The 13593-nt window shown below is 37.1% G+C and overlaps 1 pseudogene; it reads left to right on the forward strand.

The window, feature by feature from the left end:
* Positions 1–3939: 3939 nt before the first annotated feature.
* On the forward strand, positions 3940–8080 carry LOC101706399 (cullin-1 pseudogene; annotated as a pseudogene).
* The last annotated feature ends 5513 nt before the right edge of the window (positions 8081–13593 follow it).

Raw genomic sequence — 13593 nt, forward strand, 5'->3', positions numbered from 1 at the left:
TATCAATTATAACTATCAATGTTAATGGCCTCAATTTACCAATCAAAAGAAATAGACTGACAGAATGGATTAAGAAGCAAAATCCAGCAATATGCTGTATACAAGAAACACACCTAACTCAAAAAGAAATTCATAGACTGAAAGTAAAAGGATGGAAAATGGCTCTCCACGTGACAGGAACCCAGAAAAAACGAGAGATAGCAATCTTATTTGAAGACAAAGTAGATTTCAAACAAAAACTAAGTAAGAGAGACAAAGATGGTCATTACATCCTTGTGAAGGGGAGAATCCAAGAGGAAGAGATGACAATCCTAAATATATATGTACCAAGTACGAATGCCCGCAACTATACAAAACAAATATTAATGGGCATGAAAAACCAAATAAGCACTAATACAATTGTAGTGGGGGACCTCAATACCCCACTATCACAAATAGATAGGTCATCTAGACAAAAAATTGTCAATAAAATTCAAGAACTGAACCAAGCTATTGAACAAATGGACATAATAGATATTTACAGAGTGTTCCACCCCACAAAATCAGAATACACATTCTTTTCAGCTGCACAGGGGTCATTCTCCAAAATAGACCACATGGTAGTTCACAGAACATGTCTAAGTCAATGTAAAAGAATTGAAATTACCCCCTGTATATTATCAGACCATAGTGCAATAAAATTGGAGATCAATAACATGAGAAACTGCAAAACTCCCACAAACACCGGGAAATTGACTAACACCTTCCTGAGCAACCAATGGGTCACATAGGAAATTAAAGAAGAAATTATACAGTTTCTACAAGTTAATGATAATGCCAGTACAACATACAGGAATCTATGGGACACAATGAAAGCAGTTCTACGCAGGAAATTCATAGCAGTGAATGCCCATATTAGGAAAACAGAGAGAACTCAGATAAATAACCTAATGCAGAACCTCAAACTCCTAGAAAAAGAAGAGAATAACAAACCCAAAGCCCACACAAGAGAGGAAATTATAAAGATCAGAGCAGAAATCAATGCAATGGAAACTAAGAGAATGTTACAAAAAATTAATGAATCAAAGAGTTGGTTTTTTGAAAGAATAAATAAAATTGATAAACCTTTAGCCAGCCTTATCAAAAAAAAGAAAGAAAAGACTCAAATCCATGCAATTAAGAATGAAAGAGGGGAAGTCACAACAGAACCAGCACAAATCCAGAGGATCATCAATACCTACTTCAAGAACCTGTACTCTAATAAAATGGAAAACACAGAAGAAATGGACAGATTCCTAGATATATATGAATGGCCAAAGTTAAATGAAGAAGATATAGAAATTCTAAACACTCCAATTACAATGAGTGAAATTGAAAATGTAATAAAAAATTTACCAAGAAAAAAAAGCCCAGGTCCTGATGGCTTCACTGCTGAATTCTACAAGACATTTAAAAAAGAACTAATGCCATTACTCTTTAAACTCATCAAGGAAATTGAAAGGGAAGCAAGGCTTCCAAATTCATTCCTGGAAGCAAGTGTTACTTTGATTCCAAAACCAGGGAAAGACCCAACCCAAAACGAGAACTACAGGCCAAACTCCCTAATGAACATAGATGCAAAAATCCTCAACAAGATACTGGCAAACAGAATACAGAGGGTCATCAAGAAGATCATACACCCTGACCAAGTCAGATTTATCCCAGGGATGCAAGGAGGGTTTAACATTCAAAAATTAACAAATGTAATACACTATATTAACAGAGTCAAGGACAAAAACCATATGATCATCTCAATAGATGCAGAAAAGGCATTTGACAATATCCAACACCCATTCATGATAAAAACCCTACAGAAAATTGGAATAGTAGGTCTGTATCTCAACCTGATTAAGACTATCCATGAAAAACCAATAGCCAACATCATACTAAATGGTCAAAAACTGAAAACTTTTGCGCTAATATCAGGAACAAGACAAGGATGCCCACTATCACCACTCCTGTTCAACATAGTTCTGGAAACATTAGCCACAGCAATTAGGAAAGAGAAAGAAATAAAAGGAATAAAGATAGGAAAGGAAGAAGTTAAACTCTCATTATTTGCTGATGATATGATACTTTACATAGAAGACCCAAAAAACTCTACCAAAAGACTTCTGGACTTAATTGACAGATTCTGTAGAGTATCTGAATATAAGATCAACACTCAAAAACCAGTAGCCTTCTCATACACAAATAGCAGACTCATTGAGAGAGAAATTAGGGAAACAATTCCTTTTATAATAGCATCCAAAAAATGAAGTATCTAGGAATCAATCTAACAAAGGAAGCAAAAGACCTCTACACTGAAAACTACAGCACCCTGAAAAAGGAGATCGAGGAAGATATAAGAAAATGGAAAGACATCCCTTGTTCCTGAGTAGGAAGAATCAATATAGTGAAAATGGCCATACTTCCAAAACTGCTACATAGATTTAATACAATGCCTATTGAAATTCCAACAATATACTTCACAGAGCTAGAGAAAACAATCCAAAAATTCATTTGGAACCAGAAGAGACCTAGAATTGCAAAACAATTCTGGGCCACAGAGACATGGCTGGGGGTATCACAATACCCAATTTGAAGCTATACTACAAAGCTACTGTGACAAAAACAGCATGGTACTGGCAAAGAAACAGACTTGAGGATCAGTGGAATAGACTAGAAGATGCAAAAACAACTTCAGACCTACTCAGCCACCTCATCTTTGACAAAGGAGCCAACCACCCTCAATGAAGGAAAGATAGCCTATTTAATAAATGGTGTTGGAAAAACTGGATTTCAACCTGTCAGAGATTAAAACTAGACCCATATCTATCACCATGCACTAAACTGAGATCTAAGTGGATTAAAGATCGAAATGTTAAGACAGAAATACTAAACTTGCTGGAAGATAAGTTAGGTAGAACTCTTGAAGATATTGGCATAGGAAAAGACTTTATGAACAAAACCTCAGTAGCATGGAAACTAGCAGAAAGAATCAACAACTGGGATCATCTTATTGAAAAGCTTTTGCACTGCAAGAGAAACCACCAACAGAGCTAAGAGACAACCTACAATGTGGGGAAAAAAATTTTGAACAGCTGTAACTCAGACAAAGGGCTACTATCTAGAATATATAAAGAACTGAAAAAATCAGACCCCCCCCCCAAATTTAAAGACCCAATTCAAAAATGGGCATCTGAAATGAACAGACATTTCTCAGACAAAGAAGTAAAAGCAGCAAATAAACACATGAAAAAATGTTCAGCATCACTGGTCATTCGAGAGATGCAAATGAAAACAACACTGAGATTCCACCTCACCCCAGAAAGAATGGCTGCTATCAAGAAATCAACCAATAACAAATGCTGGCGGGGGTGTGGAGAGAAAGTAACCCTTCTCCATTGTTGGTGGGAGTGTAGACTGGTGCAACCACTGTGGAAATCAGTGTGGAGATACCTCAAAGAACTAGAGCTGGAGGTCCCATTTGACCCAGCTATTTCCCTGCTGGGTATTTTCCCAAAAGAATTAAAAGAATCATACCACAGAGATATATGTGTACCCATGTTTATTGCAGCACAGTTTGTAATAGGTAAAGCTTGGAAACAGCCCAAGTGCCTATCAACTGGAAACTGGATAAAGAAGATGTGGTTTTTTTAATAAAATGGAGTACTACTCAGCCATAAGGAATGAGAAACTAGAGTCATTTATAGCTAAATGTATGCATATTGAGGCCATACTCTTAAGTGAAATAAATAAGACACACATGTGTAAATACTGAATAGTTTCTCTAGTGTGAGAAACTGAGAGTGTAAATAAGGACTAAAAGGATTAATAACTAATAATTGATACTTTGAAATAGGAAAAGGTCCAAAGGGGTAGGGTGGTGGGAGGGGAAGGGGAAAGGAAAGAATGGAAAGGAAAAATTATTAGAAAAGAAAAAAAAATGGAAATGAAGTATGTAAATAGGGAAGGGTTTAGGGCTGAAGGGTGCACAGGTAATGGGTAAAAAATGAGAACCAAGATACATCATGTACAGGTACAAGCACCCAAAGATACGTGTAAATGCATTGTATACCTAAAATGTACCAATAAAAGAATTTAAGAAAAAAAAAAAAAAGAAAGAAAGAAAGTAATACACAATGACCAAAGCAGGATTCATCCCAGGGATGCAGGGATAGTTCAACTTACACAAATCAATAAATGTAATACATTATATCAATAGAGCCAAGGACAAAAGCCATATGATCCTCTCAATAGATCTAGAAAAAGCATTTGACAAGGTCCAACATCCATTCATGATAAAAACCCTACAGAAAATTGGAAAAATGGTCTTTATGTCAATCTGATAAAAGCCATCTTTGACAAACCAACAGCCAACATCATACTAAACAGACAAAAACTGACAGCTTTTACTCTAAAATGAAGAACAAGAATATTTACTGTCACCACTCTTATTCAATATAGTTCTATAAACATTAGCCAGAGCAATTAGACAAGAGAAAGAAAGGAAAGGAATAAGGATAGGAAAGAAATAAGTTGGGGGCTGCCCAGGTGGTGCAGGGACAGGGCCAGACCTCGGTGGGAGGGGGCTTGGTGGGGCCTGGGCCCAGCAAGCAGCAGATGCATTGGCCAAGCCTACCGGGCACCCGGGACATGCAACATATACTAGTCAAACCAAGCCCAAGGAGCTGGAGTTCCTCCTTCTAAGTCAAAAAAAGGACAGATGCCTGGAGGAACCCAGTTTATTGGCTTGGAATTGTACAAACGACTTAAGGAATTTTTGAAGAATTACTTGACAAATCTTAACCATGGAGAAGATTTGATGGATGAGAGTGTACTGAAGTTCTACACTCAGCAATGGGAAGATTACTGATTTTCAAGCAAAGTGCTTAATAGGATTTGTGCCTACCTCAATAGACATTGGGTTTGCCATGAATGTGATGAAGGATGAAAAGGAATATATGAAATCTATTCACTTGCATTGGTAACTTGGAGAGATTGTCTGTTCAGGCCACTGAATAAACAGGTAACAAATGCTGTTTCAAAACTGAAAAAGAAAGAAATGGTGAGACCATCAATACAAGACTGATTAGTGGAATTGTACAGTCTTATGTGGAATTGGGGCTGAATGAAGATGATGCATTTGCAAAGGGCCCTACATTAACAGTGTATAAAGAATCCTTTGAATCTCAATTTTTGGCTGACACAGAGAAATTTTATACCAGAGAGAGTACTGAATTCTTGCAGCAGAACCCATTTACTGAATATATGAAAAAGGCAGAGGCTCATCTGCTGGAGGAGCAGAGGAGAGTCCAGGCCTATCTGCATGAGAGCACACAGGATGAACTGGCCTGGAAGTGTGAGCAGGTCCTCATCAAGAAGCACCTGGAAATCTTCCACACAGAATTCCAGAACTTACTGGATGCCGACAAAAACGAAGATTTGGGGCACATGTATAATCTTATATCTCGAATCCAGGATGGCCCGGGAGAATTGAAAAAGCTGCTGGAGATGCACATTCATAATCAGGGTCTTGCAGCAATTGAAAAGTGTGGAGAAGCTGCTCTGAGCAACCCCAAAATGTATGTACAGACAGTGCTGGATGTTCATAAAAAATACAACGCTCTGGTGATGTCAGCCTTCAACAACAAGGCCAACTTCGTGGCTGCACTGGATAAAGTTTGTGCTCCCTTCATCAACAACAATGCAGTTACCAAAATGGCTCAGTCATCCAGTAAATCTCTTGAGTTGCTGGCTCAGTACTGTGATTCTTTTTTGAAGAAAAGTTCCAAGAACCCAGAAGATGCAGAGCTGGAAGACACACTCAATCAAGTGATGGTTGTTTTCAAGTACATTGAGGACAAAGATGTGTTCCAGAAGTTCTATGCAAAGATGCTAGCCAAGAGGCTGGTGCCTCAGAACAGCGCCAGTGACGATGCTGAGGCCAGCATGATCTCCAAGCTGAAGCAAGCTTGTGGTTTTGAATATACTTCCAAACTTCAGCGGATGTTTCAAAACATCGGCGTAAGCAAAGACTTGAATGAGCAGTTCAAGAAGCACCTGATGAATTCGGAACCCCTGGACCTGGATTTTAGTATCCAGGTCCTGAGCTCCAGGTCATGGTCCTTCCAGTAATCATGCATGCTTGCCTTGCCATCTGAGTTGGAACGTAGTTATCAGCGATTCACAGCTTTCTAAGCCAGTCGTCACAGTGGCAGGAAATCGACCTGGTTATATCAGCTGTCCAAGAGAGAACTGGTAACTAACTGCTTCGAAAACAGATACACCTTTCAGGCATCCATGTTCCAGATGGCAATCCTGCTGCAGTACAACTCAGAGGATGCCTACATCGTGCAGCAGCTAATGGACAGCACTCAGATCAAAATGGACATTTTGGCCCAAGTCCTACAGATTTTATTGAAGTTGAAATTATTGGTCTTGGAAGATGAAAATGCAAATGTTGATGAGGTGGAATTGAAGCCAGACACTTTAATAAAATTATATCTCTGTTATAAAAATAAGAAGTTAAAAGTTAATATCAACATGCCAATGAAAAGTGAGCAGAAGCAGGAGGAGGAAACCATGCACAAAAATATTGAGGAGGACTGCAGACTCCTAATCCAGGAAGCCATTTTGCGCATCATGAAGATGTACAAGGTCTTGAAGCACCAGCAGCTCCTCGGTGAGGTCCTCACGCAGCTGTCCTCCAGGTTTAAGCCACAGGTTCTGGTGGTCAAGAAATGCATCAACACTCTGATCAAGAAGGAGTATTTCAAGCAAGTGGATGGAGAGAAGGATACCTACAGCTACTTGGCCTAACCCCTGTGGAGGGGCTGAGCATGACCCGGCAGGTCGGCTGGTGGGAGAGCAGAACAGCTTGTGATACAGCCACCTGCCACCACGCAGAGCTCCCTTTTTAACTCTGAGGCCAGGAGCCCACCCCTGGCCTTGGCCTCCCAGCAGAACTGCTCAGGACTGGCACATTTCAAGTCTGTACATACGGACACCATTGCCATTTAACCTAATTTAAGAACAGAGGGGCTGACCCTTCGCGTGAGGGCTGCACGCTACTACATCTAAGTCAATACATTGGCCACCTATTCGAAGCTGTCATCGGGCAGCACCTACAATGTAGACAGCACTTTGAGAGGAAGTCTGAATGGACCCACGTGTAATCTGATATAGAAACCATTTGTATAGTGTGTTTTATTTTTTTAATGTGTGCAAATAAAGAAAATCAAAGGATTTCTGTATAAAAAATAAGTTAAATTATTATTATTTGCAGGTGACATGATACTCTATATAGAAGACCCCGAAAGCTCTACCAAAAGACTTCTAGATTTAATAATCAAATTCACTAGTGTAGCTGAATATAAAGTCAACATTCAAAAATGAATACCATTCCTATACATGAATAACAAACTCACTGAGTGAAAAATTAGAGAAATAACACCTTTCAAAATAGCATCCAAAAAAATGAAATACTGAGGAAACAATCTAAGGAAGGGAGTAAAAGACCTCTACATTGAAAATTACAGTACTCATGGGCCAGGGATTTAGCTCAGTAGCACCATGCCTGGAAAGAAAGGAAGAAGAAAATAAAATTACAGTACTGTGAAAAAGGAGATTGAAAAAGATATCAGAAAATGGAAAGATATCCCTTGTTCTTGGGTAGGAAGAACTAATATAATGAAAATGGCCATACTTCCAAAATTGTTATACCAATTTAATGCAATCCCAATCAAAATTCCAATAGCATATCTCACAAAATTAGAAAAACAATCTTAAAATTCACTTGGATCTATAAGAGACTTAGAATGCCAAAGGCAATTCTGGGCAACAAAGGCAAGGCCAGAGGCATCACAATTCCTGATTTGAAATTATGCTACAAAGCTACTGTGATAAAAACAGCATGGTACTGGCAAAAAAACAGACCTGAGTATCAGTGGAACAGATTGGAAAATATAGAAATAACTCCAGACATATTCAGCCACCTTATCTTTGACAAAGGAGCCAAACACCTTTACTGGACAAAAAGATAGCCTCTTTAATAAAGGCCGGAAAAACTGGCTTTCCACATGCTGAAGATTGAAACTAGACCCATATCTTTCACCATGCACTAAACTAAATTCAAAATGACTATTAAAATAAAATAAATATTAAAACACTAAATCTGCTGCAAGAGAGGTTAGGTAGAACTCTCAAAGACATTGGTGTAAGCAAAGATTTTATGAACAAAACTCCAATCACACAGGAGCTATTAAAAAGAACATCTTATTAAAAAGCTTTTGCACAACAAGAGATACCATAAACAGAGTGAAAAGACAACCCACAGTGTGGTAAAAAATTTTTTGCCAGCTGTTCTTCAAAGGGCTAATATCTAGAATACATAAAAAACTAAAAAAATCACACACACCCCAAATTTAAAGACCCAATCCAAAAATGGGCATCTGAAATGAATAGACACTTCTCAGATGAAGAAGTAGAAACAGCAAATAAATATATGAAAAAATGTTCAATATCACTGGTCATTTGAGAGATGCAAATTAAAATAATGCTGAGATTCCACCTCACCCCAGAAAGAATGGCTGTCATCAAGAAATCAACCAATAACAAATGCTGGAGGGGCTGTGGGGAAAGAGGAAACCTGCTCCACTGCTGGTGGGAGTGTAGACTGGTGTGACTGCTGTGGAAATCAGTGTGGAGATTCCTCAAAGAATTAAAACTGAAGGTTCCATTTGACCCAGCTACTCCCCTTCTTGGTATCTTCCTAAAGCAATTAAGAGCATCATAACACAGCGATATATGCACACCCGTTTTATATCAGGTACACCCATGTTTATATTGGCACAATTTATAATAGCTAAATCATGGGAACAGCCTAGATGCCCATCACCCGATGAATGGATAAGAAGATGTGGGTATTTTTATACAATGGAGTACTACTCTGCCAGCTTGAGACATTTATAGATAAATGGATGAACCTTGGGACAGTACTCTTAAATGAAATAAATCAAACACACATGTTTAAATACCGCATTGTTTCTCCGGTGTGAGAAACTGAAAGTGGAAGTGAGGGCTAAAATGAACAATAAACATTGGGAAATGGGAAGAAAATGTTCAAATGAGAAGGTGAACAAGGGATGGGGGAAAGGGAAAGGAAAGAAGGAACAAGAAAAAAGAAAACTGAAGGAAAAAGTGAAAACAAAGCTTTTGTACATAAGGGGGATGGGGAAAAAAGAAGCAAGATACAGCATATACTGGTATAAATTCTCTATGATGAATATTCTCATTATGTACATCTAAAATGTAGAAATAAATATTTTGCTAAAAAAAATAGCTCTCTTGGCCCCAGGCTGTTTTATTTGTTTTATACTTAACACTTTTGTTTTATACCCTATTCTCAAATTTCATATAAATGGACCCATGCAAAATTAATCTTTTGGGCCTGGCTTCCTTGGCTCAGTGCAATGTTTTTGGATATTCATACATGTTGTAGGTATCAGTAATTCATTTCTTTGTATTGTAGAGTGGTATTTCATTGTGTAGATGTTCAACAGTTTACGCATTAATGTTTAGTATTTGAATTTTTTCCAGTTTGGGGTTACTATAAAATGAAATCACATGGAAATTTGTGCACAACTCTTTGTGTGGAGATAGTATCTTCATTTCTCTTGCATAAATATCTATTACTAGTTCATAGATAAATGTATAGTTAAAAAAATTATTACCAAAGTCTTTAATATTTTACATTCTCACTGAGAGTTCCAGTTATTCCATATCCTTGCTGGAACTTAGCCATAATCATCCTTTAGCTTCAGATATCAAAGATGTACACAGTATTTTCTTGTGATTTTCATTTGCATTTCCCTTATAAATAAAGATATTGAGCATCTTTTCATTTGCTATTAGCCATCAACATTTCTCTTTTTATGAAGTATCTGTTGAATCTTTGGCTCATTTTTTATTAGATTGTTTTATTTCTAATTAATAAATTATAAGATGTCTTTATATGTGCTGCATACAGTTGTTAGATATAGGTATTGCAAATATTTTCTCATAATCTGGAACTTGTCCTTCTAAGCAGAAAGTTTGCATGTGATGTAGTCCAACTTAGCAAATTTTTCTTTTATGTTCATGTTCTTTGACCCTGATCTGAAGAATAAATCTTTTCCCACACCAAGGTCATGAAGATTTCTCCTATGTTCTCTTCTACAATGTTATATATTTAGCTTTTACATTTAAGTCTATGATCCTTTTCAGTTACTTTTTGTACTCAGTATGTAGTGATAGCATGCATTGATTCTTTTGCATATGGTTATTCAATTTGACCCAGAACTATTTGTTCAAAATATTATCTTTTCCTTATTCAACTATTTTGACACCTTTATCAAAACTTGATTGACAATCAATGTAAGACCCTTATGATGTATTTCTGTCAAATCTGCTCCATTAATCCATATGCTTGCTTTATGTCAATACAACAGTGTCTTCATTTCTATAGCTTTAGAGCAAGTTTTGAAATTAGATAATACAATTCCTCAAATTTGTTCTTTTTGAAAATCGTTTTTGCTATTCTGAGTAATTTAAATTTCCATTTAAAATTTAGCTTATTTCTACAAAAGAAAGTTTGATGGGATTTTGATTTGTTTATGTCATGTGTTGAATCAATTGCTCAATTTGGGGAAGAACTGCCACTTAATAATTCTGAATCTTCTATTCATGAACATGGAATCCCTCTCCATTTATTTAGATCTTTAATTTCTCTCATCAATATTATATAATTTTTGATGTTCTATCTTTGCATTTGTCTGAAATATATTCCTAATTATTTTATTCTTCATGAGTCTTTTGTGAATGGAAATTTTAAAATTTATTTTGGGGTGCTTATTAGCAATAAACAAAAATATGACTAAAAAAAAATATATATATATGACTAAGTTTTAAACCTGGCAACCTTCCTGTACTCACTTGTTAGCTGTAGCATTGTGTGTGTATGTGTGCATTATGGTGGGAGGAATGTTCTTCAGGATTTTCTTCATTCAGTGTATGCAGATCATTCCACTTGTGATTATAGTTTTACTCCTTTTCTGATCTAGATGAATTTAATTAATTAGTTAGTTAATTAATGTTATTTTCTTTATATCACTGACCAGAACCTCTAGTATAACATTGAATAAAACAGCAAGAATGACCATTCTGCCAGGCATGGTGGCACATGCCTGTAATCCCAGCACTTGGCAGGCTGAGGCAGGATGATTGCTGGGATTTCAATGCCAGCTTGGGCTACAGAGTGAGTTCAAGGCCAGGCAGAACTGCACAGCAAGACCTTGTCTCCAAAACCAAAAAATAAAAAAAAAAGAAAGAGAGAGAGAGAAAAGAAAGAAACAGAGAGAAAGGAAGAAAGAAAATGAAGATTCTTGTCTTTTTTCTGAAGAGGGAAAGAATCTTTCGCCATGAAGTATGTTGTTAATGATGGGTTTCTCATAGCTAACCTTTGTCTTCTATTCCTCCTTTGTTGAAAGTTGTTATCAGGAATGGGTACTGAAGTGAGTCAAATGCTTTTTCTGTATCCACTGAGATTATTATATGGTTTTTGTCTTTTATTGCATGAGTATAATTGCTCTTTTTTTGGTTAAATTCTTTTATTGGTACATTTTAGGCATACAACACAATTACATTTCTCATTGGGAATTGTACCTTTACATAATGCATCTTGGTCCTTATTTTTTCCCCATGCCTAGCCCTACCTTCACCCCCTCCACCCTTCCCTATTTACAAAGACTTTATTTCCATTTTTTCCATTTCTCAGCATTTTTCCTTTCCCTTCTTTCCTTTCCCCTGCCCCTCCCACTACCCCTACCTATTTGGACCTTTTCTTCCTATTTTGCATTATCGATTATTCATTCTAATCATTGGTACATTTTCGGTATACAATATAATGACATTCATCATTGGAAATTTGCACCTTTACAGTCTCTCTTGGTTCTTATTTTTCACCCTTGCCCAGCCCTCCCTTCAACCCCTCCAGTCCTCCCTATTTACAAAGATTTTGTTCCTATTTTTCCATTTTCTCATATTAATCCCATTCCCTTCTATCCTTTACCCTAGCCCTCCCACTTCCTTCCCCTTTACCCCTTTTCTTCCTATTTCACATGACCTATTATACATTTTAGTCCTTATTTAAACTTTCAGTTTCTCACACCAGAGAAACTATTTGGTATTTATACATGTGTGTCCTATTTATTTCACTTAAGAGTGCATCCACTCAGTGTGCACCCACTTAGCTATAAATGTCTCTAATTTCTCATTTTTTATGGCTGAGTAGTACTCCATTTTATAAAAAAAAAAACCCCACATTTTCTTGATCCAGTCTCCAGTTGATGGACATTTGGGCTGTTTCCAAGTTTTAGCTATCACAAACTGCACTGCTATGAACATGGGCGCACATATATCACTGTGGTATGATTCTTTTAATTCTTTGGGGGAGATCCCCAGCAGTGGAATAGCGGGGTCAAATGGGACTTCCAGTCCTAGTTCTTTGAGGTACCTCCATACTGATTTCCACAGTGCTTGCACCAGTCTACACTCCCACCAGCAGTGGAGCAGGGTTCCTCTTTCCCCACAGCCCTGCCAGCATTTGTTATTGGTTGATTTCATGATAGCAGCCATTCTTTCTGGAGTGAAGTCGAATCTCAGCATTGTTTTCATTTGCATCTCTTGAATGACCAGTGATGTTGAACATTTTCTCATGTATTTATTTTCTGTTTCTACTTCTTTGTGTGAGAAATGTCTGCTCATTTCAGATGCCCATTTTTGAATTGGGTCTTTAAATTTGGGAGGTCTGATCTTTTTAAGTTCTTTATAGATTTGAGATAGTAGACCTTTGTCTGAGGAAGAGCAGGTGAAGATTTTTTCCCACATTGTGGGTTGTCTCTTCACACTGCTGGTGGTTTCTCTTGCTGTGCAGAAGCTTTTTAATAAGAAGAGATCCCACTTGTTGATTGTGCATGAGTATAATTTCACCCAGTCACGGTGTATAACCATTTTTATTTGTTGATGAATTCCATTCATTAATATTTGTTGTGAATTTTTCTGCCTGTGTTCATAAGGAATATTGACCAGAAGAAGTTTTCTTTTTCTGTAATGTCTTTGTCTGGCTTTGGTATCAAGGCAATATTCCTTCAGAGAATGAGTTGAGAAGTTTCTTATCTCCTCTACTTTGTAAAAGAATATGTGAAAAATTAGTATTTGTTTAGAAAATGGTTGCTAGAATTCACCACTGAAGTTATAGTAGCCAGAATTCTAAGCTGAGTTGGACTTTGAATATGGTCTTGCTCCTGTGACTAGATTATATTTTATGGCATAGTTGACTATAAGAAAGGAAAACTATCCACATAAGCTGTTTAAAATCAGGAAGTTGTTTGTTTGCTTGGTACCAGGGATCAAACTCAGGACTTTGTCCTTTTGAGGCAGGTAGTGGCGCCACTGAGCTAAATCCCCGGCCCCAGAAAGTTGTTTTGTTTTGTTTTGTTTTTTTCTAGTTGGTGGTAGAAGAAGTTAGAAATCCCAAGCACTAGAAATATTCCA

The sequence above is a fragment of the Heterocephalus glaber genome, unplaced genomic scaffold, assembly GCF_053883595.1.
Source record: "Heterocephalus glaber isolate CG9 unplaced genomic scaffold, H.glaber_assembly_v1.0 deba00001504, whole genome shotgun sequence".
NCBI lineage: Eukaryota > Metazoa > Chordata > Mammalia > Rodentia > Bathyergidae > Heterocephalus > Heterocephalus glaber.